Here is a 26963-nt window from a genome sequence, read left to right on the forward strand (position 1 = left end):
CCTTAGAGGCAGGCCTTCTATCTCTCTACTCTGGTCCCCTGGGTGTATCACGAATAGTTCACTCTTCCACATGTTAAGCCTATATCCCGAGAAATCTCCGAACTCCCTCAAAATTCGCATAACCTCTATCATCCCCCCCACTGGGTCCGACACACACAACAGTAGGTCATCCGCGTATAGCGAGACTCGGTGTTCTTCTCCCCCTCTAATCACCCCTCTCCATTTCCTGGAGTCTCTCAACGCCATGGCCAGAGGTTCAATTGCCAACGTGAACAACAGTGGAGATAGCGGGCATCCCTGTCTTGTTCCCCTATATAGTCGGAAATACTCCGATCTTTGCCGACCCGTGACTACACTTGCCATTGGGGCCCCATAAAGAAGTTTGACCCAGCTAATAAACCCGTTCCCGAACCCAAACCTCCTTAACACCTCGCATAAGTACTCCCACTCCACCCTATCAAATGCCTTCTCTGCATCCATTGCCGCCACTATCTCTGCCTCCCCCTCCACTGGGGGCATCATTATCACCCCTAATAGTCGTCGCACGTTGACATTCAGTTGTCTCCCCTTTACGAACCCTGTCTGGTCTTCGTGCACCACCCCCGGGACACAGTCCTCTATCCTCGATGCCAGTACCTTTGCCAGCAATTTGGCGTCCACATTCAATAATGAAATAGGTCTAGAGGACCCGCACTGCAACGGATCTTTATCCCTCTTCAGAATTAGCGATATCGTCGCCTCCGACATTGTCGGGTGTAAAGTCCCTCCTCCCCTGGCCTCATTGAACGTCCTCACCAACAACGGGGCAAACAAGTCCACGTATTTTCTATAAAATTCCACCGGGAACCCGTCTGGTCCCGGAGCCTTCCCTGCTTGCATGTTCCCCAGCCCCTTAATAACCTTGTCCACCCCAATCAGTGCCCCCCAGGCCTTCCACCTCCTGCTCCTCCACCCTCGGGAACCTCAATTGATCCAGGAACTGCCGCATCCCCTCCTCTCCCTCTGGGGGTTGGGACCTATACAGTCCCTCATAAAAGGTCTTGAACACCTCGTTTATCTTCCCTACTCTTTGCACCGTGGCTCCCTTTTCGTCTCTAATTCCCCCTATCTCCCTCGCCGCTGTCCTCTTTCACAACTGATGAGCCAGCAGGCGACTAGCCTTTTGCCCATATTCATACCTCCTCCCCTGTGCCTTCCTCCACAGCACCTCCGCCTTTCTGGTGGTCAAGAGGTCAAACTCCGTCTGGAGTCGTCTCCTCTCCCTGTACAGTCCCTCCTCCGGGGTCTCTGCAAATTCCCTGTCCACCCTTAAAATCTCCCGCAGTAATCTTTCCCTTTCCTTGGCCTCTGTTTTCCCTTTGTGGGCCCCAATGGAGATCAGCTCTCCTCTGACCACCGCTTTTAGTGCTTCCCATACCACTCCCACACGGACCTCCCCGTCGTCATTGGCCTCCAGGTACCTCTCAATACACCCCCGCACTCTTCCACACACTCCCTCGTCCGCCATCAATCCCACATCTAATCGCCAGAGTGCTCTCTGCTCCCTTTCCTCTCCTAGTTCCAGGTCCACCCAGTGTGGGGCATGGTCCGAAACCGCTATGGCTGAATACTCAGCTTCTTCCACCCTTGAGATCAACAACCTTCCCAGAACAAAAAAATCTATCCGGGAGTACACTTTATGGACATGGGAGAAGGAGGAGAACTCCCTGGCCCTCGGTCTAAGAAATCGCCATGGATCCACTCCCCCCATTTGGTCCATAAACCCCTTGAGCACCTTGGCCGCTGCCGGCCTTCTTCCGGTCTTTGATCTGGATCTATCTAACCCTGGGTCCAGCACGGTATTGAAGTCCCCTCCCAATATCAAGTTTCCTACCTCCAGGTCCGGTATACGACCCAACATCCGTCTCATAAATCCCGCATCGTCCCAATTCGGGGCATATACATTAACCAACATGACCTCCATTCCCTCCAGCCTGCCACTCACCATTACATATCTACCTCCGCTATCTGCTACGATGTTCTTTGCTTCAAATGCTACCCGTTTCCCCACCAATATGGCCACCCCTCTATTCTTTGCATCTAGTCCTGAGTGGAACACCTGTCCCACCCATCCTTTCCTTAACCTAACTTGGTCCGCCACCTTCAGGTGCGTCTCTTGGAACATAGCCACGTCTGCCCTTAGTCCTTTCAAGTGCGCGAGCACTCGGGCCCTTTTAATCGGTCCATTCAGGCCTCTCACGTTCCACGTGATCAGCCTCACTAGGGGGCTACCTGCCCCCTTCCCGTGTCGACTAGCCATCACCTTCTCTAGGCCAGTCCCATATCCCGCCTCCGCGCTCCCACTCGCTCCCCAGGCGTCGCATTCCATCCCCGTCCACCCACTCTTTAGCCATTTCCTCTTTGATTTCTGCAGCAGCAACCCAGTTGTCCCCCCCCCCCCCACCCCCGCTAGATCCCCTTCTAGCGTAATTGATCCCCCCAATTACTTCCGCAAGTCAGCTGACTTCAACTGACCCCGGCTACTCCTGCTCACTCCTTGACCCCCCCGTGTGGGGAACTCCCATCCGCCTTGCGCCTGTCTTCCCGCCATAATCTTTCTGGCGCGGGAACATCCCTTTATCTGACCCGCCTCTTGTGGCGCAGCTCCCTTTCCTCTCCCCCTCCCATTCCTCATTCTCCGCCTATGTCCCTTCTTTCCCCCCTCACCGGCGCCCACATTTCCTAGTGTCTCCCCCCATCCCAATTTACTTCTCTATTTACATCAACCGTAACAATAACAATAACATTCCCTACAGTATCAGTCCCTCAGTTCCGATCCAATTTCTCCTCTTTAATAAAGGTCCATGCTTCTTCCGCCGTATCGAAATAATGTGTCTCTCCTGGTACGTAACCCATAGTCGTGCCGGCTGCAGCATCCCGAACTTCACCTTCTTTTTGTGTAACACCTCCTTGACTCGGTTAAAACTCACCCTCCTTCTCGCCACCTCCGCACTCCAATCCTGGTACACCCGTACCACTGCATTCTCCCATCTGCTACTCCGCACCTTTTTAGCCCATCTCAGGACCTCTTCTCTATCTTTAAGGCGGTGAAATCGCACGATTGTCGCCCTGGGTGGTTCTCCCGCTTTTGGTCTTCTCGCCGGGATCCGATGTGCCCACTCCACCTCCAAGAGGCCCGTAGGGGCCTCAGCTCCCATCAATGAGCTTAGCATCGTACTTACATAAGCTCCACAGTCCGCTCCTTCCACTCCCTCAGGGAGACCCAGTATCCAAAGGTTCTTCCTTCGCGCTCTGTTTTCTAGGGCCTCAATCCTTTCAATGCACTTTTTATGGAGTGCCTCGTGCGTCTGTGTTTTGACCGCCAGGCCCAGGATCTCGTCCTCATTATCCGTCACCTTCTGCTCCACCACGCGGAGCTCTGTCTCCTGGGTCCTTTGTGCCTCCTTGAGCCCCTCAATTGCCTGTAGCATCGGGGTCAGCACCTCCCTCTTAAGTAGCTCCACACACCGTCTCAGGAATTCGTCTTGCTCGGGCCCCCATGTCGCCTGGGCTTTCTCCGCCGCCATCTTGTGTCTTCTCCCTTTCTGTCCCTTTCGTCGAAGATTCCTCGCGCTGCAGCCGCCGCCGATATTTTCCTCTATCGTTGGGGGGGGGGGGGGGGAAGACTCCCTATTCACTCACCCCACACCGGGTTTCGTCGCCCAAAAATTTCCCCGTTGGGGCTCTTAAAAGAGCCCGAAGGTCCGTTGGATCTGGAGCCGCCGAAACGTGCGGCTTAGCTGGTCATCGCCGCAACCGGAAGTCCTCCAAAAGTCTTCTATCAGCATATCAATTGTAAAACAGTAGTAAAAGAAAGGGTTAGGTCAATCAAGGACAAAAGAATCATCTATGCATGGAGACAGAGGACAGAGCTGAGGTACTATTTGAGCACTTTACATCTTACCCAAGGAGATGTAGCCAAAGTCAGTGAAAGAGGAGGTGGTTGAGATGTTGGATGAGCTACAATTTATAAAGGTGGTAGTTTTGGAAAGGTTGACTGTACTCAAGGTTGCTACGTCATCAGGACCAGATGGGATGCATCTGAGGATGTGAAGGAAACTAAATGAGATAACTGCAGAGATACTGGCCATGATTTTCCATTCTCCTTAGATACTCCTTAGAAAGCTTGGAGAATTGCAAATTTTGCACCCTTGTTCAAAAAAAAGGGGCAAAAATAAAACCAGCAACTACAAGCCAGACAATTCAATCTTCAATTTTAGAAATGATAATCCAAGTAAATATAAAAAGTAACTTGGATTAATGTAAATAAGGCAAGAGAACACTGGTTTATTAAAGGTAAATTGTGTTTAAACTTTATTGAGTTAATTGATGAGATATATACAGATGGTTGATATGTGTTCCATATGGACTTAGAACCATAGACATTTACAGTATGGGAGGAGGTCATTTATAGAACACAAGAATTAGGAGCAGGAGTAGGCAATTCAGCCCATCGAGCCTGCTCAGCCATTCAATACGATTCATCTCAGCCTCATCTCCATCTTCCTGCCCGCTCCCCAAAACCTTAATTTAAAAGAAAACCTATTTAATGTTCCGGCGTCCACTACACTCTGGGGTCGAGAATTCACAGATTCACGACCCTTTGAGTGAAGTAGTTCCTCATTTCTGTTTTAAATCTGCCATCCCAAAGCTTAAAGCTATGGCCTTTTGTTCTAGAATGTCCAACAATAGGAAACATCTACTCTACGTCAACCCTGTCAATCCCCTTTAACATCTTACATTCCTCAATTAGATCTCCTCTTACTCTTCTAAACTCCAGCGAGTATAGACCTAAACTGCTCAATCTCCCTTCATAAAACAAGTCTTTCATCCCTGGAATCAATCTGGCGAACCTTCTCTGAATCACCTCTAATACACTCGCATCCTTCCTCAATTAAGGGGACCTAAACTGTGCACAATACTCCAGAAGCACTCTCACCAATTCCCTGCATAGTTGCAACAGCAACCTTTGTACTCTATTCCATTAGCAATGAATGCCAAAATTCAATTTGTCTTCCTTATTACCTTCATACTAACTTTCTGCAATTCATGCACAAGGACACCCTCTGCACCAAAGCATTTTGAAGTTTCTCTATATTACAAATAAAGATTGTAAATAGTTTGGACCCAAGGACTGAATCCTGTGGCACATCACTAATCACAACTTGTCAACCAGAAAAAGACCCATTTATCCCCACCCTCTGCTTTCTGTTGGTTAGTCAATCCTCTATTCAAGCTAATAAATTATCTCCAAACCTGTGGGATCTTACCTTTTGTATTAACCTTTTGTACTACACCTCATCAAATGCCTTCGAATTCCAGATACACTACATCTACAGGACCCCATTATTCATTTTGTTTGTTGCATCTTCGGAGAACTCTAGTGAATTAGTCAAATACGATTTACCCCTTATAAAATCATGCCGACTGATGGATTGCATTTTGACTTTTCAAATAATCTATTACTACTTCCTTAATAATGGATTCCAACAATTTTCCAACAACAAACATTAAACCAACAGGTCTACAGTTGCCTACTCTCTGCCTTTCTCCCTTATTGAACAGGGGTGTTCCATTAGCCTTTTTCCAACCCACTGAAACCTTTCCAGAATCCAGGTAATTTTGGATTATATTACATTAACAATGCCTACACTATCCCTGTTGCCACTTCTTTTAGGACCCTAGGATGTAGGCCCTGAGGACTTGTCTGCCTTCAATCCCAATAGTTTGCTCAGTACATTTTCCCTAGTGATGGCGATTGTTTTAAGTTCCTCCTTTGCAACCTCTGTATTACTGTTACCATTGATATGGTTTCAGTGTCCTTCACTGTGAAAACTGCGGCAAAACATTAATTAGTGCCTATGCCATTTCTGTGTTCCCCATTATTAACTTTCCAGTCTCATCCTACAAGGGACCAGTGTTGACTTCAGCTACTCTGTTCTTTTGTATATACTTATTGAATCTCCTGCTGTTTTAATACCATCACGTCCATGCCAGTAACAAAACCATTCGGCTTCGTCCCACTTTCTGGGAGTTATTTAGTATCCTTGTAGGTTATAGTATTTCAAATGCATACACAAATATTTTTTAAATGTTATGAGGGTTTCCGTCTCTATCAACCTTTCAGGCAGAGTTCCATATTCCCAAAATGTATTTGATAAAGTGCCACCTAATAGACTTTGACTTTGCTGACAAACCTATAACATAAAAGGGCAAACCTGTCGTATAAAAGGGATAGTGACAGCATGGAATACAAAGTTATCTGAAGTGTACAGTGGGATGCCTTCGGAATCAGTTCTAGGACCACTGTCCATTTTTTTTACTAAATGCATATACAAATATTTTTTAAATGTTATGTCATTTTCTCCAATTAAGGGGCAATTTAGCATGGCCATGCACATCTTTGGGTTGTGGGGCGAAACCCAGACAAACACGGGGAGAATGTGCAAACCACACACGGACAATGACCCAGAGCTGGGATCGAACCTGGGACCTCGGCGCCGTGAGGCAGCAATGCTAACCACTGTGCCACCATGCTGCCCGGACCACTGTCCTTCTTGAAATGAATGAAATGAAAATCGCTTATTGTCACAAGCAGGCTTCAAATGAAGTTACTGTGAAAAGCCCCTAGTCGCCACATTCCGGCGCCCGTTCGGGGAGGCTGGTACGGGAATGATATAATTAATGACCAAGACTCAATAAGAGCCCCAACGGCAATTTTAACGGCTAAAAGCACTGTGCGGTAAACCAGAAGGGAATCCCCCGTGGATACGGATGGAAAAAGGAGAGGAAAGTGGCCGGATTGCGGTGGATCCTCTAGAGCAGCGGCAAGGAAGGCAAGCAAAAACCGAGATGGCGTCGGAAGGTGGCAGTTTAATATGGGGCCCTGAACAACACGAGTTTTTGAAACGCTGCGTGGAAGAGCTTAAAAAGGAGATGAAGAAGGAGCTGTTGGCCCCGATATTACAGGCATTGAAGGGCTAAAAGATGAGCAAAAGACCCAGGAGCGGAAGCTTCGGGTCGTGAAGGCAAAGGCTGCCGAGAACGAGGATGATATACAGGGCCTGGTGGTGAAGACGGAGATGCATGAGGCACACCATAAACGATGTGTGAAAAGGCTGGAGGTGCTGGAAAATAATGCGAGGAGGAAGAATTTAAGGATTCTTGGTCTTCCTGAAGGTGCAGAAGGGGCGGACGTCGGGGCATATGTGAGCACGATGCTGCACTCGTTGATGGGATCGGAGGCCCCGACGGGTCCGCTGGAGGTGGAGGGAGCCTATCGAGTTATGGCGCGAAGACCGAGGGCTGGAGAAATTCCTCGAGCCATAGTGGTGAGATTCCTCCGTTTTAAGGACAGAGAGATGGTCCTAAGATGGGCAAGGAAAACTCGGAGCAGTAGATGGGAGAACGCGGTGATCCGCGTATATCAAGACTGGAGTGCGGAGGTGGCGAGAAGGAGGGCGAGCTTTAATCGGGCCAAGGCGGTGCTTCATAAAAAGATCAAATTTGGAATGCTGCAGCCGGCAAGACTGGAGGTCACATATCAAGGGAACCACCACTACTTTGAAACGGCGGATGAGGCGTGGACATTTATTGTTGAAGAGAAATTGGAATGAGTGGGTTATTAAAAAAGAACGTTCGAGACAAAGTGGTGGGGCGAATATGGGGGGCGAAGAGGGGGGGGAAAAAAGGGGGGAAGAGATGATTTTTATGTTGTTAATCCTGCGACCCGGTAACTTTTCTCTCTTCCACAAGTTGTGGGGGAGGGAGGAAGGGAGGTGGAGGAGTTGGGGGCGTTGGCCATTGGGGGCGGGGCCAAAAGGGAAATGCGGGCTTTGTTCCCGCGCTATGATAATTATGGCGGGAATAGGGAAGCAGGAAGGAGGGGGCGTCGCACGGTGCGAGCCGAGGTCACGGGGGGAAGCCGAGGTCGGCCAGAGTATGCTGACTTCTGGGAGCAACATGGAGGGTGTAACTATGCTAGTGGGGGATCTAGCGGGGGGGGTGGGAGGGGGGGGGATTTACTGGGTTGCTGCTGCTGGGGAGAAGGGGGAGCTGGTATGGGGTGGGGTGGGCGGGGCGGGGGGCACCGCCTGGGGGGGACACAGCTGCGTGGGAACCGGGTGAGGAGCTGGGTAAAAGGGGATGGCTAATCGACAAAGGGGGGGGGTAAAGAGCCCCCCAACCCGGCTGATCACGTGGAATGTGAGAGGGCTGAACGGGCCGATAAAGAGGGCACGGGTACTCGCACACCTAAAGAAACTTAAGGCAGATGTGGTTATGTTACAGGAGACGCATTTGAAACTGATAGACCAGGTTAGACTACGCAAAGGATGGGTGGGGCAGGTGTTTCATTCGGGGCTAGATGCGAAAAACAGGGGGGTGGCTATATTAGTGGGGAAGCGGGTAATGTTTGAGGCAAAGACCATAGTGGCGGATAGTGGGGGCAGATACGTGATGGTGAGTGGCAAATTACAGGGGGAGGCGGTGGTCTTAGTGAACGTATATGCCCCGAACTGGGATGATGCCAACTTTATGAGGCGCATGTTAGGACGCATCCCGGACCTAGAGGTGGGGAAGTTGGTAATGGGTGGAGATTTTAACACGGTGCTGGAACCAGGGCTAGACAGATCGAGGTCCAGGACTGGAAGGAGGCCGGCAGCAGCCAAGGTGCTTAAAGACTTTATGGAGCAGATGGGAGGAGTAGACCCATGGAGATTTAGTAGACCTAGGAGTAAGGAGTTTTCGTTTTTCTCCTATGTCCACAAAGTTTATTCGCGAATAGACTTTTTTGTTTTGGGAAGGGCGCTGATCCCGAAGGTAAGGGGGACGGAGTATACGGCCATAGCTATTTCGGATCACGCACCACATTGGGTGGACTTGGAGATAGGGGAGGAAAAAGAACGGCGTCCACCCTGGAGAATGGACATGGGACTAAAGTCGGATGAGGGGGTGTGTCTAAGGGTGAGGGGGTGTATTGAAAAGTACTTGGAACTCAATGATAATGGGGAGATCCAGGTGGGAGTGGTCTGGGAGGCACTGAAGGCAGTGGTTAGAGGGGAGCTGAACTCAATCAGGGCACATAAAGGAAAGCAGGAGAGTAGGGAACGGGAGCGGTTGCTGCAAGAACTTCTGAGGGTGGACAGGCAATATGCGGAAGCACCGGAGGAGGGACTGTACAGGGAAAGGCAAAGGCTACACGTAGAATTTGATTTGCTGACTACGGGTACTGCAGAGGCACAGTGGAGGAAGGCACAGGGTGTACAATACGAATATGGGGAGAAGGCGAGCAGGTTGCTGTCCCACCAATTGAGGAAAAGGGAGCAGCGAGGGAAATAGGGGGAGTGAGGGATGAGGAGGGAGAGATGGAGCGAGGAGCGGAGAGAGTGAATGGAGTGTTCAAGGAATTCTATGAAAGATTATATGAAGCTCAGCCCCCGGATGGGAAGGAGAGAATGATGTGTTTTCTGGACCAGCTGGAATTTCCTAAGGTGGAGGAGCAGGAGAGGGTGGGACTGGGAGCACAGATCGAAATGGAGGAAGTAGTGAAAGGAATTAGGAGCATGCAGGCGGGGAAGGCTCCGGGACCGGATGGATTCCCAGTTGAATTTTACAGGAAATATGTGGACTTGCTCGCCCCGCTACTGATGAGAACCTTTAATGAGGCGAGGGAAAGGGGACAGCTGCCCCCGACTATGTCAGAGGCAACGATATCGCTTCTCCTAAAGAAAGAAAAAGACCCGCTGCAATGCGGGTCCTATAGGCCTATTTCCCTCCTGAATGTAGACGCTAAGATTCTGGCCAAGGTAATGGCAATGAGGATAGAGGATTGTGCCCCGGGGGTGGTCCATGAGGACCAAACTGGGTTTGTGAAGGGGAGACAGCTGAATACGAATATATGGAGGCTGCTAGGGGTAATGATGATGCCCCCACCAGAGGGGGAAGCGGAGATAGTGGTGGCGATGGATGCAGAGAAAGCATTTGATAGAGTGGAGTGGGATTATTTGTGGGAGGTGCTGAGGAGATTTGGCTTTGGAGATGAGTATGTTAGATGGGTACAGCTGCTGTATAGGGCCCCGATGGCGAGCGTGGTCACGAATGGATGGGGGTCTGCATATTTGCGGCTCCATAGAGGGACGAGGCAGGGATGTCCTCTGTCCCCATTATTGTTTGCACTGGCGATTGAGCCCCTGGCAATAGCATTGAGGGGTTCCAGGAAGTGGAGGGGAGTACTCAGGGGAGGAGAAGAACACTGGGTATCTTTGTATGCGGACGACTTGTTGTTGTATGTGGCGGACCCGGCGGAGGGGATGCCAGAGATAATGTGGATACTTGGGGAGTTTGGAGAATTTTCAGGATATAAACTGAATATGGGGAAAAGTGAGTTGTTTGTGGTGCATCCAGGGGGGCAGAGCAGAGAAATAGAGGACTTACCGCTGAGGAAGGTAACAAGGGACTTTCGCTACTTGGGGATCCAGATAGCCAAGAATTGGGGTACATTGCACAGGTTAAATTTAACGCGGTTGGTGGAACAGATGGAGGAGGACTTTAAGAGATGGGACATGGTATCCCTGTCACTGGCAGGGAGGGTGCAGGCGGTTAAAATGGTGGTCCTCCCGAGATTCCTTTTTGTGTTTCAGTGCCTCCCGGTGGTGATCACGAAGGCTTTTTTCAAAAGGATTGAGAAGAATATCATGAGTTTTGTGTGGGCCGGGAAGACCCCAAGAGTGAGGAGGGGATTTTTGCAGCGTAGTAGGGATAGGGGGGGGGCTGGCACTACCGAGCCTAAGTGAGTACTACTGGGCCGCCAATATCTCAATGGTATGTAAGTGGATGGGAGAAGAGGAGGGAGCGGCGTGGAAGAGATTGGAGAGGGCGTCCTGCAGAGGGACTAGCCTACAAGCTATGGTGACGGCACCGTTGCCGTTCTCACCGAAGAAATACACCACAAGCCCGGTGGTGGTGGCTACTCTGAAAATCTGGGGGCAGTGGAGACGGCATAGGGGTAAGACGGGAGCCTCGGTGTGGTCCCCGATAAGAAATAACCATAGGTTTGCTCCGGGGAGAATGGATGGGGGATTTGGAACATGGCAAAGAGCAGGAGTAACACAATTGAGAGATCTGTTTGTAGATGGGAAGTTTGCAAGTCTGGGAGCGCTGACCGAAAAATATGGGTTGCCCCAAGGGAATGCATTCCGGTATATGCAACTGAGGGCATTTGCAAGGCAACAGGTGAGGGAATTCCCGCAGCTCCCGACGCAGGTGGTGCAGGACAGAGTGATCTCAAAGACATGGGTGGGGGACGGTAAGGTATCAGACATATATAGGGAAATGAGGGCCGAGGGGGAGATTATGGTAGATGAGTTGAAAGGGAAATGGGAAGAGGAGCTTGGGGAGGAGATTGAGGAGGGGATGTGGGCTGATGCCCTAAGTAGGGTAAACTCATCGTCCTCGTGTGCCAGGCTAAGCCTGATACAATTTAAGGTGTTACACAGGGCGCATATGACTGGAGCACGGCTCAGTAAATTTTTTGGAGTAGAGGATAGGTGTGCGAGATGCTCGAGAAGCCCAGCGAATCACACCCACATGTTCTGGTCATGTCCGGCACTACAGGGGTTTTGGGTGGGGGTGACAAAGGTGCTTTCGAAGGTGGTGGGGGTCCAGGTCGAACCAAGCTGGGGGTTGGCTATATTTGGGGTTGCAGAGGAGCCGGGAGTGCAGGAGGTGAAAGAGGCTGATGTTTTGGCCTTTGCGTCCCTACTAGCCCGGCGCAGGATACTGTTGATGTGGAAGGAAGCCACTCCCCCGGGTGTGGAGACCTGGATAAATGACATGGCAGGGTTTATAAAGTTGGAACGGATTAAGTTCGTCCTAAGGGGATCGGCTCAAGGGTTCACCAGGCGGTGGCAACCGTTCGTCGAATACCTCACAGAAAGATAGAGGGAATGGAAAAGAAGAAGACAGCAGCAGCAACCCGGGGGGGGGGGGGGGGGGGGAGGAACCAGAAGGACTCTCAGGGATGTTAGTGTATATGTATAATATGTATAGATTGTTGTTATAGGTAATTGTATATTGGACTGCTAAATTGTATTTTTGGAGAGTATTTATTTGGGACAAGGCAGTTGCCATTTAGTTTTGTTTTTTCTAATTTCGATGTTGTTTATATATTATTTATTTCTTGTTTAAAACTGGCCATTGTTATTTATATTGTTATATTACTGTGTAAAGGATACACAATGTACTGTCATGGTTGGCCAAAAATTTTGAATAAAATATATATTTTTAAAAAATTAATGACCAAGACTTGTGTGTGCAGGGAACAATTTCAAAATTTGCAGGTGACACAAGACTTGCTGTTAACTGTGAGGAGGACAGCGAGACACCTCAAGGAAACGGAGACAAGCTAGTGGGCTTGAACTGATTAGGGACGAGAAAGGGGATTTACTCATGGAGGCAGAGCTGAAGGGTTCAATTAATACTTTGCATCTGCCTTTACCAAGAAAGATGATGCTAATTAGGACATGATGAACTAAGTGGTGGGGTTTAAAATTGATTAGGAGGACATACCGGCTAGACCATCTGTACTTAAAGTTGATAAGGACCAGATGCACTGTATGTTCTATGTGATGCACCAATAATAAAGAAAGTCAGACTGAAAATTGCAGAGACATTGGCCATAATCTTTCAGTCTTCCTTAGACTCAGGGTGGTGCCAGAGGACTACAGAATAGCAAACATTATACCTTATTCAAAAAAGGGTGTATAGATAAGTCCAACAACTACAGTCAGTTTAACATTGTTGGTGGAGAAACTTATAGAAACAATAATTGGGGACAAAATTAATAATCTCATGGACAGTGTTGGTTAATTAAGGAAAGGCTGCATGGATTTCCGAAGGGGATATCATGTTTAACCAAATTGAATTTTTTTGAACAGGTAACAGACAATGCTGAGGGCAATGCTCTTGGTGTAGTGTATATGGACTTGCTAAAAGCCTTGGATATAGTCCTGCACTACAGACTAATAAACAAAGTTACAGCTCGTGGAATAAAATGGAAAATGTCAACATCGATACAATATTTGGCTGGGCAACAGGAAACAGCAAATAGTGGCTAAAGGATGCTTTTCGGGCTAAAGGAAGACTGTAGTAGTGTTCTGCAGGGGTCAGTATTGGGGATCTTTCTTTTAACAATATATATATTAATGTCCTAGACCTTGGTGACAGACGATATGAAACTTGAGAGCATTGTGAACTATGAGGAGTATTGTGTAGAACTTCGAAAGCATAGACAAATTGGCTGGCAGGTGGCAGATGAACTTCAAAGCGGAGAAATGTGAAGTGATCCATTTTGATACAAAGAACATGGAGAGACACTGTAAAGGAGATGCAGGAGCTGAGACCACCCAAAGAAACTTGTGTGTATATGTGTACAAGTCAGTGAAGATGGTAGGACAGGTGGAGAGTGGTTAAGCATACAGTATCTTAGTGTTACAAATGGGGCACTGAGTACTGATCAAGGAGGCTATGTTGAACTTGCATCGCTGGTTCAGCCTCAGCTGAAGAATTGCATCCAGTTCGTGAAAAGATCCATGAGAATGGTTCCAGAGAAGAGGAACTTCAGGTATAAACATAAATTGGAGAAGTTGGGAATGTTTTCCTTGGAGAAGGCTGAAAGGCGATCTAAAAGAGGTACCCAAAACCTTGAAGTGTCTGGACAGAGTAGATAGGGAGAAACTGTTCCCACTCGTGAAAGGATCAAGAATCAATGGACATAGATTTAAAGTTATTTGAAAAAGCAAAACCAATACAAGAATATTATTTTCACGTAGAGAGTGGTGGAATGCACTGCCTGAGTGTGTAGTGGAGGCAGGTTCAATTGAAAGGGAATTAGACTATTATTTGAAGAAGAAAAATGTGCAGGGTTATGGGGAGAAAGCAGGCAAATGGCTCAAAGTGAATTGCTCATTCGGGGTCAAGGCAGGGTAGACAGAAAGAAACTTAGGGGGAGGTGGTGTAGTGGTATTGTCAGAGACCAAGGATACCGAGTGCTCTGGGAACGCGGGTTCGAATCCTACCACGATGCTGCTAAAAGTCTGGAGTTAAAAGTCTGATGTTGACCACAGAACCATTGATGATTGTCTTAAAATGCCATCTGGTTCACCAAAGTCCTTACCTAGTCTGGCCTACATGTGACGGACTCTTAACTGTCTTCTGAAATGGTCTAGCAAGCAATTCAGATCAAGGGCAATTAGGAATGGACAATAAATGTTGCCCCAGCCAGCGACGTCCATATCCCATAAATGAATGGAGAAAACAAACTGCTTCTATTGGTGGAAGGGCAGAGAAACAGCGGACACAGGTGATTAACAAAAAAATCCCAGCGGGCGACATTAATTTTTTATATAGCGAGTCATTAGGATCAGGAATGCTCTGTCTGAATGTGTGAGGAAAATTCAATCATGGCTTTCAAAAGGGAATTGGATACGCATTGAAGAGTAGAAAAAAATTGCAGGGCTACAGGGAGAGGATAGAGGAGTGGACTAGCTGAGTTCCTCTCAGAAAACAGACACAGGTGCAACGGGTAGAATGGCCTCCTTATGATTCTGTAATTCCATGATAAAAATTCCGTTGCTGTAAAATGCTTTGGCACGTGCTGAGGTCATGAAAGGTGCAATATAAAAAATAAGTCCTTTTTGCTTATTTCCTACTGTTGAATTATAAAGTGGTATGCAGTTATTTCCCAACTATAGTCAAGTCCATCTCGGAAGATCGTGGGCAAAGTCTTTCTAGAGAACAGAGAATTGGAAGGCAAGTCTAATCTTTTAGCAACCAGTTTCAAACATCATAGACAGAGGTCTGGGTGCAGGTCACCCAGCTGCTGAGATGTGATACATTAGTCAACTCTACATTAATACCAGACTAATACCAAGCCTCACTAAAGTAAATCCAAGCGACCAGCTGACGACCATTATGGCAAAGTTTAACATTCTCCAATTTTTGCATTTCTAAACATGGAGCTAATTGCTCTTGCAAAGTGCTAATACCATCATCAAGGGAAATGGCAGGGAGAAGTCTGACATTTTGATGAAACTGAATTAACAGAAGTAACTACGCAGTTATTAATTAAAAATGTTTCAACGGTATTGTCGTTTCAATATATTTGTTGTGCCGATACTACTGAGTAAAAAATACCTGCAACAAATACTGCTGGTTTAAAAGAAAGGTGAATAATTTTTATTTTTTTATTTTTTGAAAGTTCCAAAAATGTACTATTTAATTATACTAAATACACACCTTCTCTCATAAAGCAAATTTATTAATTAAAAGACTTGGATAAGGACAGCGCTCAGAATAGTTGGAATTATAACTCAGGCAGAACCAATGTGGTTAGGACAGAAGTATATGGATTCATTTATAATACTGCTGGTGATGATGTGAAGCCAATGGCAGCAACATTGTGAGGATAATGCAACATCAAGTAACTCACGACAATTCACATCAGGTACAGATACATAGCCTGTACACTGCAAACTCTTTAAATCCAATTATGCAGGTGGTGAGTGAGAACACAAGTGTGGTGAAGTAAAATCAACCACAAATTGGTTGCTGCCTGAAGTCTCACAATTTGGATCAAAGTCCAGCTCAGATGTCAGTTCCAGCAATTGTTTACAGTCTAAACCCCGAGCTCTAACCATACACTCCCTCAGGTTGTTGTGGCACACCCATCCTGCCAGCTTTGGTGGCCCTCCTACTCTTTATTTGGGGGGTCTAATGTTTTAAAAAAGACAGTATTTCTGACAGTGGCCCCCACTGATCCGAGTTCCTATATTTATTGTGATTTTTGCTGAAATAAGTACAGCAAGTGAACTGCATGCTGTCAGACACATTACTCAAAAGTTGATACTCAGCAGTCAACAGGTACAAAGGGCAGAAAGAAACCAGTAAGTTTGTTACTGTTGTTAGTGAGATGAATTTGTTTCTTTTCCCACTGCACTGAAGTTTGCCAAAACCCAAAGTTTGCCAAACCCAAAGTGCTCTCCCATTCACATCAACACTACTTGAATTGAATCGATCATGATGGTTACTGATAACACTGCACACCTGTCTCGTCGCTACCGTTGCTAAAACTTCCATGACACTTGGTCGGACGGTAAATTTTAGACTCCTTCAAGCTTGTCGCGCTTGTTTATCACCTCCTCCTGCACTCCTTCCTACACAAAATCCAACTCATACAAAATTCTGCAACCAATATTCTATCCTGCCTGGGTGCATTTATCTTAAAATACTTCTAAATCCCATGGCTTCACCTACATTACTTCTGCAAATTTCTCAAGTGCTAATTCCTAGAATATAGCATCCAATTGAAGTCAATTGTGCATAACCCCCCCCCCCCCCCCCATCCCCATCTCTCATCCTTCCACTTCATTATTGGTCGCTGAGCATGCAGCAATTGTAGCCCTGAACACTGGAATTTTCTGCCTTACTACATCTCCCTCTGTTTTCAACAGTTTCATCACCCATCTCTTCAATCGTGGCTTCAATCACTTTCTCTGATCTTTTTCTGACTATTGGTCTCCACACCGTATCCCTTCCCCACCCCTGCCTATTGAAATAATCTAATTACATTAAAACTATTAAGTGCAAGCTGCCATTGCTGCTGTAAGAAACAGGCACACCTGTTACTAAAACTATTCTAAAATGCAACAGAAATTTGAAAAGTATTCATTCACCTAACAAGTCATATTTTGCTGTAGCTGTTGAATGTAGAAAAGCACACCATCTCGGTCCTTTGATTTCGCTCCATAATTAATAATTTATGCTTGGAAATTAATGAGAGAAACGGGCTAGGAGATTGTCAAGAAAAAAAACAGCGCTAGAACAGAAAAGTAGGCTTACAAAAGAAAAGGGGACTGAAAAATACTCCGTATTAATGTGTCAAATCTGCTCGGCTCTGTCGTGTTGGGGATGGTGAGAAAATAATAAGGTGTTTGAAACTTCAAATACATAAATAAGATAGTTGTGCCAAATAGAAATGGGGAAAGAAAATCAAATGGATATTACAAAGTGAACACTGCTAGATATTTCTTTTTCATGTAAATGGCGTTTCAGATATGTAGTTTGTGACTTATGAGTAAAACCGCAATAGCAAAACAGTTCCTATTTCAGCAACTTTGGTAATGCAACATTTTCAGTGTCATGGTGCTTGGGCTGAAAGCATGCAAAACTAGCTTGCCTCAGGGAGAGTTGTGTTTCCCTGAATGTGCCAGCAGCCTAAGGATTCGGTTTACTGGTTGACAAGAATCAACTACAATACATTTCAGCCAGCTTACACTTATACGGCATTTCACAGAAAAATAAATCTGACTGCTTGAAAATTTAGCCTGAGTAAATTATTCCAGCAATTCACTCACAGGAAACTAGTCCCCAAGTTATTCCTTTCAGGTCATTATTAGTTTTGTCAATATTTTCAAATTCGTGTTTTTTTTAAATTGTGCTTATTTCCATCACCTTTGTGTTTCGATTTAATAGATCATTGTTTCTTTTTCTAATAATCAGACTGTTATTGAAATAAAATCATTTCTCATATTAAAAAAGATATTCAAAAAAGACTTTAATCCAAGATGTGAAAAATGCAAGTTAATTATGATGTTGCACGTCCCCATTGAACCTTATTTCCAGTGATACACTAAACAATTTAACAGGCAATTCAGGCACAAATTCCTTGTGTAAACAAGCAATATTCTTGCCTGCAACCATTCTCCAAAAAAGACCAGATTTTATTATTTTTATGCAACAGGCATATAGCATTTCATTAACTGCTCCAATTCAACCCTTAACTACTTGAAAGTCGCCGGCTGGATAGCATGACGAAAGCAGCAAGTTCCATTTCTGAAACTGGCTAATAATCACTATTACTTGTGTCTGCAAAACAAAACTGTAAATGTTTAAACCTTCCATAGTCCACAGTTGAACTTGAATTTCACGCATCATCCTATATCTGAAGTGTAAGTGCAATCTTGAGGCAATACACAAAGTAGGGATGCTTTACAACCTGCTTTCCATTGAACTAGATATGATAACCCACGCCTCCTTATAGTGCATACAAACAAATATTTGGATTCAGAATTTCATTAATCAGATAGCAATTTTATCATGAACATGAATGTTATTCCATTCAAGCATTATAAATGGGTTAAGGCACTGGATGTATTCTCCCCCTAGTTATTCACCACCCCCCCACCCACCCAAAAAAAACTCAATGGAGATCCATTGATCAAGGTTCACTACAAAAATGTTTTGCTTTACTGGATGCTTGCCTGTGATGCCTCATGATGATGCAAGTCATTCTTCTCTTTAACATCCAATATATACTTACTTTACTGTAGTATTCTCAGGCAAAGAGAACATTTAATTGGATCAAGCAAGTCGTCACTATCAGATTCTGACTGAGAGCCACTTTCAAGTGAAAATACAAAGCACTCAAAAGAAATACAATCACAATTCAGAAACATAGAAAATAGGACCAACAGTAGGCCATTCGGCCCTTCGAGGCTGCTCCACCATTCAACGTGATCATGGTGGGTCCTCTAACTCAATGGCATTCTGCAATCGGTCTTCACCTATACTCCCAAAGTACTCATACATCCAGACACACATTACTCCTCAGTAACCACTATTGGAATCAGAAGCAATAACTAGAATGAGCCAGAACTTTCAGTTATTGTCCAAGACTTTGCTGTATCCTTCCTCATGGAGGAGCGGGTTATCATATCTAGTTCAACATACTTCTTTAAATACTAATTCAACCACTTCTCTGATTTCCACCCCCCCCTCCATGTAGAGGAACTGTGAAGCAACTAGAGAGGTTTTTGCCATGTTCAAATCAACATATAAATGTGATCGGTTTTTTTCTTATTCATTTATGGGACGTGGGCATTGCAGGCTGTGCCAGCATTTATTTCCTATCCCTAATTGCCCTTGAGGGGGGCAGTTAAGAGTCAACCACATTGCTGTGGGTCTGGAGTCACATGTAGGCCAGAGCGGGTAAGGACAGCAGATTTCCTTTCCTAAAAGACATCAGTGAACCAGATGGGTTTTTACGACAATCGACAATGGTTTCATGGTCACCATTAGACTTCTAATTCCAGATTTCTTTTTAATTAAATTCAAATTTCACCAACTGCAGTAGCGGGATTTGAACCTGGGTCCCCAGAGCATTACTCTGGCTCTCTGGTTTACTAGCCCACTGACAATGCCACTACACCACCACTTCCCCATGCTAAACTATATGGCAGAGGAGAAAATTAGCCCCAGAATTGAAAATCCAATTATAAAGCCCCAGCCAGGATCAACTAACTCAACACATACAGAATTAGAATTGAACCTGGAATTTATATCTATATGGCTGAATGATGCACCATGTGATCCATTTACCTGCTGAAACACTTAAGGAAAGCATTTCTGTGTTTTTTGCTTTGCATCCTTTGGATAAGTGATTTGGTTCCAATTACTTTTTGCGACCTTGGGATGAGAGTTATATTTTCTCAGCAGCCCACTGAAAACAATGGATTTACTTTCTGTACATGCAAATGTCATCAAACACTGTTAATCAATTGATGGGGTACATTATAAGAAATTATGATTAATAATGCTTGTGGACTATTTTAAGATAAGTCACTGCTGTAAATAGGAATCTAAATAATAAATAATATAGAACTGATAAATAATACACTTATTCTAATCATTGTGCCCCTAGTTTAATAAAAGAGCAAACACCTGTTTAGACCCTCATTCCCATCAATTAGATCTTAAGAATGTTACATCTTTAAAAATATTATATAGCACATTAAAATTGGTTCTTCTTCGTAGCTTCAACTATTGAAAATTTTACTCAGCAGGTGAAGTTTCAAAAAGAACTGATGTTGTATAACCAATCGCCTTTTCTCCATTTTTTTAGGGCAGCAATTTTGTTTCAAATCAATCTTAAAATAACTACACTGTGCCAAATTATTATATTTCTCCAAATAAGTTAGCAGCTGTAAGTTTTGTATTTAACTACCATACATCATAAGTCATTGCCATAAATATATACACACAAATAAGGGAGTATAGATTCCACTCTGTAAATAATTATAAGCAAGGCTTCTGCAATGTGGAAAACCCATTTGTTACATCATCTCTTTGCATCAAACAGCTTATTTACATTTCAGATTACATTTTTCATGAAATACTGAAATCTATCAGCACTAAGAATCTGAAATAATGAGGGAGAAAGACTTTTAATAACACATCAGGTCTGCATTACTTCCGTGTCAAAAAGAAAGGTTTCTTCTGTAGTGATGGCTCATTTATTCTGCCCATAAATGAGAAGTAAAGATGAAACTGATGAACTTTTACTGCCCATTTGTCTTTAGCAGACAATTAAGACTGAGGAGATCAAAATGGATTATCATACCACGCAGACAACCAGCCTAGCAGTCATACATCTTCGAGGCCACAGATTTGTGACTCCCTTTCATCCCTCCCCTTTCTTCTTATGCTTTTTCCTCTCTAAAGGCAGCAATAGCTTTGTGGCTCAAGGGAAGCCAAAAGCCTGGCCATCATTAGTCAGTCACAGATGCCGAAGTAACATGCTTTTTCTGTTTCTAAAGGATCGAGCCACAATAATTTGTGACAGAGTCCCCCGCAGTAGTATAAAGACCTTCAGGAATAAAATTTCACTGGTAGTAGCAGCACCAACAAAAGCCTCTGATCCACTGCAATGACTACAGTACATCTAAAATTTATTTTACCCACAAACAAGCTGACAGATTCGGCAGTCTTCTTTTCAAGCAATACTTTTTTTTTTTAAATCATTTTTCTTTTGGCAGTTACAAGGCTGAGTCAGTGTAAAGTTTGTTTCTATCAGACAAACCAGCAAATAGGCTCTTCTTACTGACAAAAAGGCCACCATTTTCCAATTAAGTGCAAAACTATGCCAAACATTTGTACAAAGGAATAAGACTTAAATGGCAATTGTGCTATACATCTTTATTATGAAGGGTGCAAATTATTTGTGTCATTATGTCAGAAATACATTAAATAGGCATCCTTTGTGTAGACACTAAAAATATGAAAACAATAATGGGGCTTTTCTTAAAAAAGGCAGCATCTTCCAGATTTGCTTATTAATAAAGCCTTATGTACACCTAAGATGATTTATAGGACAGCAATCACATCGAGAGCTTCAAATGATATCATACGGTCAAATAAGCTCAAGGAGTTTAAAACAACTGTCTAAACTCCCAGATGAGAAATCACTCCCATGAATTCATTAGTTTTGATGATATATACTGTAGTACTGATGGGAAATTCTTATTGCTGATGCCAAGCTTCATGAAGCTCTTTCAGAGGGTCAGTGCAGACTCGATGAGCCGAATGGTCTCCTTCTGCACTGTAGGGACTCTATGATTCTATTTTTAATTTGTCAAATTGGAAAAGTGAAGATTTTCTTTTGAATGTTCATACAATATCTGCTTTACTCTTATAAATGTTAGTTAATAAATTATCTAATTTACTAATTAGAGTTCAATTATTGAGATTCCTACTAAAGATTTGTTAAAGATGAAAACAGAATCACAGAATTGTAACAGCGCAAAAGATTTCTAAAGATTTGTTAAAGATGAAAACAGAATCACAGGATTGTAACAGTGCAAAATTGTTACAGGGTGGCACAGTCATTAGCACTGCTGCCTCACAGCGCCAGGGACCCGGGTTCAATTCCAGCCTTGGGTAACTGTGTTCTCCCCATATCTGCGCGAGTTTCCTCCGGGTGCTTCGGTTTCCTCCCACATTCCAAAGATGTGCAGGTTAGATTGATTGGCCATGATAAATTGCCCCTTCGTTTCCAAAAGGTTAGATGGGGTTACGGGGATGGGGTGGAGATGCGGGCTTAAGTAGGGTGCTCTTTCCAAGGGCCGGTGCTGACCCGATAGGCCAAATGGCCTCCTTCTGCACTGTTTATGATTCTATAATTCTTTTTTTTTTTTTAATATGTTTATTCAAAAATTTTCAACAAAAGTTTTCAACCATTTAAACCCCCCCCCCGTAACAAAAAAGAAAAGAGAAGTAACAGAACAATACATAAACTTAGCAATCCAACATAATACAGAACTTGTACAATTGGTTCCTCCCGCACATAGACTTTCCCATATGTTTATGTTTTTCCTTTTTCAAGTGCCCCTAGGAAAACCCCCTTCCCCGCCCACCCATATACCCCCCCCGGGTTGCTGCTGACCGACCTCCATCTAACGCTCCGCGAGATAGTCTAGGAACGGTTGTCACCGCCTGAAGAACCCCTGCGCAGACCCTCTCAAGGCAAACTTTATCCTCTCCAGCTTGATGAACCCTGCCATGTCATTTATCCAGGCTTCCACACTGGGGGGCTTCGCGTCTTTCCATAATAGCAAGATTCTCCACCGGGCTACCAGGGACGCAAAGGCCAGGATACCAGCCTCTTTTGCCTCCTGCACTCACGGCTCGTCCGTCACCCCAAATAGTGCCAGCCCCCAACTTGGCTTGACCTGGACTTTCACCACCTTAGACATAGTCCTCGCGACACCCCTCCAGAACCCATCCAGTGCCGGGCACGACCAGAACATATGGGCGTGATTCGCCGGATTCTATCATTCTTAAAGGAAAACAGTCTTAACTTCTCCAGTCTATCTTTATACCTGAAGTTTCCCATCTCTGGAAACACTCTCATGAATCTCTTCTGCACTCCAATGCCTTCATGCCCTTCCTTAGAGTGTGGCACCCAGAATTGAATGCAATTCTCCACCAGAGGCTAAACTAGCGCCCTGTACAACATCAACATAATCTGTTTACTCTTGTACTCAATACCCCTTATTTACAAAGTCTAGGATACTGTATTCTTTATTAACTGCTCTGTAAGCCTGTCCTGTCAGCTTCAATAACTTAGGCACGTACACAAGCTGGTTCCGCTGTTCCCACACCCCCTTTAGAGTTGTAGCCTTTATTTTATATTGTGCCTCATATTCGCCCTACCAAAATGAGTCACCTCAGATTTCTCTGCATTAAACATAATCTGTCTGCTCATTCCTGCATTAAATACTTTTTGGATGCTCGTGCATACCACATCAAGGGCATTGCCCGCATCAACCCCTGCTGTTTTCTCTTCAAAAAAAAAACACTAACCAGTTAGTTAAACATGATTTTCCCTGAAGAAACCCATGATAGCTTTCCTTAGTTAACCCACGTGTGACTACTAATTTTGTCCCCAATTATTGTTTCTTGAAAATTTCCCCACCATCAAAGTTAAATTGACTGGCCTGTAGTTGCTGGGCTTATCTATACACACTTTTTTAAACAAGGTATAACATTGCAATTCTCCAGTCCTCTGGCAGCACCCCGAGTCTAAGGAAGATTGATTTTTGTCAGTGCCTCTGTAATTTTCCCCTCTTGCTTTCCTCTGTATCCTTGATGTACCTCATCCTTGATTGTATCCTCGACTCCTCTGGGATGCATCTTCTTTCTCCAATACAACAATGCTCTCTTTAATCAATAGCGCCCCCTTCCCCCTCACACCATAAAGTTATTTTGTTCAACTCTTCTAATGCATCTTTTCCTAGTCAAGAAAATACATAGGTACCCTGCTCAAGTTCCAACCTGGACTTGCTAAGAAGTGCAGGAGATTGGTAAATTGTACTCCCTTTCCAAGAAAGGATATCAATGTATGGCACCTCACCACTGATGGCACAATTCAATGCACTAGTGCCCTACAACTCCATCAGAAAATATGGCTTTAGTAAAATCTAGCTGAATGAGTTATATACAATTGCAACAACTAAAAACTGGGCACAAAATAAGAGCTTTAGGAAGAACACAAGATATAGTTAAGAACATAAGAAATAGGAGTAGATCAGTGGGCCCCTCCAGCCCCCGTCGGCATTTGTTAAAAATTCATTAATGGGATGTGGACATCACTGGCTGGGCCAGCCTTTATTGCCCATCCCTAACTGCGCCCCATTTCAGTGGAGATTTAAGAATCAACCATATTGCTGTGCGTCTGGAGTCACATGTCGGCCAGATTAGGCAAGGACGGCAGATTTCCTTCCCTAATGAACCAAATGGATTTTACAATAATCGGCAATGGTTTATGGTCATTATTCGACTTTTGATCCCAAATTTTTATTGAATTCAAATTTCACCATCTGCCTTGGTGTGATTTGAAACCGGGTCCCGAGAGTAGTACCCTGAATTGCTAGTCCAGTGACAATACCACTACGCCACCACCTCCTGTTGAATACAATCATAGTTGATCATCTTAACTGCACTTTCCCACCTGCTCCTCATATATCTTAATTCCCGGAGGCCAAAAATCTGTCCATCACAACCTTAAATAAATTTAACGATGGAGCATCCACAACCGTCTACGGTAGAGAATTCTAAAGATTCACAGTCCTTTTGATTAAATAAATTTCTCCTCATCTCAGTTCCAAGTGTTTGGCCCTTTCTGCTGAGACTGTGCCCACATGTTCTAGATTCCCCAGCCAGAGGAAACAGCCTCTCAGTGGCTGCCCTATCAAGCACTTTCAGAACCTTGTATGTTTCAATGAGATCACCTCTTATTCTTCTAAACTCCAGGAAGAAATGTACTCAGCATCACATCATCGGGCTGCCTCACCCCAGAAACCAGTATGATAAACCTTCTCTGCACCACCTCCAATACAAGTGTATCCTTTCTTAAATATGGAGAACAAAACTGTATACAGTACTCCTGGTGTGGTCTCACCAAAGCCCTATACAATTGTAGGAATACTTCCTTATTCTTGTGCTCCAACACCCTTGCAAAAAAGTTCAATATGCTATTTGCCTACTTAATTGCTTGCTGCACCTCCATGCTAACTTTCCTTATTCTTTGTACTAGTCCACTCAAGTCCCTCTGAGCATCAGCTTGCTTCAAAAAACATTCTACTTCTCTATTCTAATTGCAAAAGTCAATAACTTGACACATCCCAACATTAGACTCCTATCAGTTACCTTATTTCACATTCACTTAACCTGTCTAGATCTCTTTTCAAGAAGGGAAACAAAGCAATGAAGGTGAACAAAGGTCATCGACCTGAAATGGTAACTCTGTTCCTCCCCACAGACACCTAACCAGCTAATTTCTAGTATTTTCTGTTCTTATTTTAGGTCTTGAGCATCTGCAGTATTTTGTTTTGTGTATGTTTTTGCAACCACTTTATATCCTTACAGCTTACATTTCCACCTAGCTTTGTATCATCAGGAAACTTGGATAACATTGCTCTCTGTCTCTTCGTGTACATCATTAATGTAGATCATAAACAGCTGAAAATCTTAGCACCGATCCTTGCAGTACTCCAGGAGTCACAGCCTGCGAACTTGAAACGGTGTTTATCCCTACCCCCTGCTTCAGGTCGATTAACTCATCTATCATGTTTATATATTACCCCCAACTGAAACAGTCCTCATCTTGTATATTAACCTTTTGTGTGGCACTGTATCGAATGCTTTCAGAAATCCAAGCATATTACACCTACTAGTTCTCTTTTATCTACCCTCCTAGATACAGGTTCAAAAAAACTAATATTTGTCAGACATTATTTCCCTTTTGTAAACCATGCTTTGTCTGAACGTGCTGTTTTTCTAAGTGAATTGTTACGACTTGCCCAATAATAGATTCCCTGATGATTGACGTCAGGTTAACCAGCTGTAGTGTCGTATTCTCTCTCACTCCTTTCTTGAATAATGGTGTTACACTTGCTAACTTTCAATTTGCTGGGATCTTTCTAATATCCAGCACATCCACCACCTCTGCAGTCATCTTTTAGAACCCTAGGATGAAGGCCATCAGATCCTGGAGATTTATCGGATTTTAGTCCCATGGGTTTCTCCAATACATTTGCCCTGCCGATATTAACTTACTTAAATTCCGTCTTTTAAGCTCCTTGGTTAGTTCAAATGCTGCCTCATTGCTTAAAAAGTTACCGTTGCCCAAATTGCTTAAAAAGTTCTTGTTGCCCAAAGGTTAAATGTGAAAATGCACTACTTGTTTTAAGGGCAGCTTTACAGACCAGAAAAATCTGAAATCCAATCCCACTCTATGCTAAGTTAGTTCTTTTTTTAATAAATTTAAAGTACTCAATTCTTTTTTATCAATTAAGGGCCAATTTAGCGTGGCCAATTCACCTACCATGCACATCTTTGGGTTGTGGGAGTGAGACCCACACAGTCACGAGGAGAATGTTCAAACTCCACACGGACAGTGACCCGGGGCCGGGATCAAACACATGTCCTCGGTGACATGAGGCCAGTGCTAACCACTGCGCCACCGTGCTGCCCAATGTTAAGTTAGTTAATCTAAACTATATGCAGTAGCATTTTCTGTTCAAAACTAGGACTGACACCTGTACATTGGAGGAGGACAGACTTTTTTTTATAAATTTTTTTTTCAATTAAGGGCAATTTAGCATGGCCAATCCACCTAACCTGCACATCTTTGGGTTGTGGGGATGAAACCCACGCAGACACGGGGAGAATGTGCAAACTCCACACGGACAGTGGCCCAGGGCTGGGATTCGAACCCGGGTCCTCCACACCGTAGTCCCAGTGCTAACCACTGCACCACATGCCGCCCCCTGGAGGACAGACTTAGCTTCATGTCCCCTCTCAATCTTTCTCTTTTCTTGTCTCACACCTTAAAAATGGCCACTTTCCCTTGGGTGCCACAGAACAGTTAGCACTTAGAAAACTGTACTCCAAAAAGATTCTTCATCAAAAGGATCAAAATGATTTGATTTGGTGGGGGCGGGAGGGGGTTTGGGGTAGCATTGGGCGGCAGAGGGGATTGTTGGGAGAGAATTTCTGATGCAAGGTTATTTATTAGTTGCAGTATCTAT

At 44.5% G+C, this 26963-nt stretch overlaps 1 protein-coding gene across 12 annotated transcripts in view; it reads right to left on the reverse strand.

Annotated features, from left to right (window-relative positions):
- The window catches only part of dennd1a (DENN/MADD domain containing 1A), a 723976-nt gene that overhangs the window by 521953 nt on the left and 175060 nt on the right, over positions 1 to 26963 (reverse strand). The window lies entirely within an intron of this gene.

The sequence above is a fragment of the Scyliorhinus torazame genome, chromosome 22 (genome assembly GCF_047496885.1).
Source record: "Scyliorhinus torazame isolate Kashiwa2021f chromosome 22, sScyTor2.1, whole genome shotgun sequence".
NCBI classification, from domain to species: Eukaryota; Metazoa; Chordata; class Chondrichthyes; order Carcharhiniformes; family Scyliorhinidae; genus Scyliorhinus; species Scyliorhinus torazame.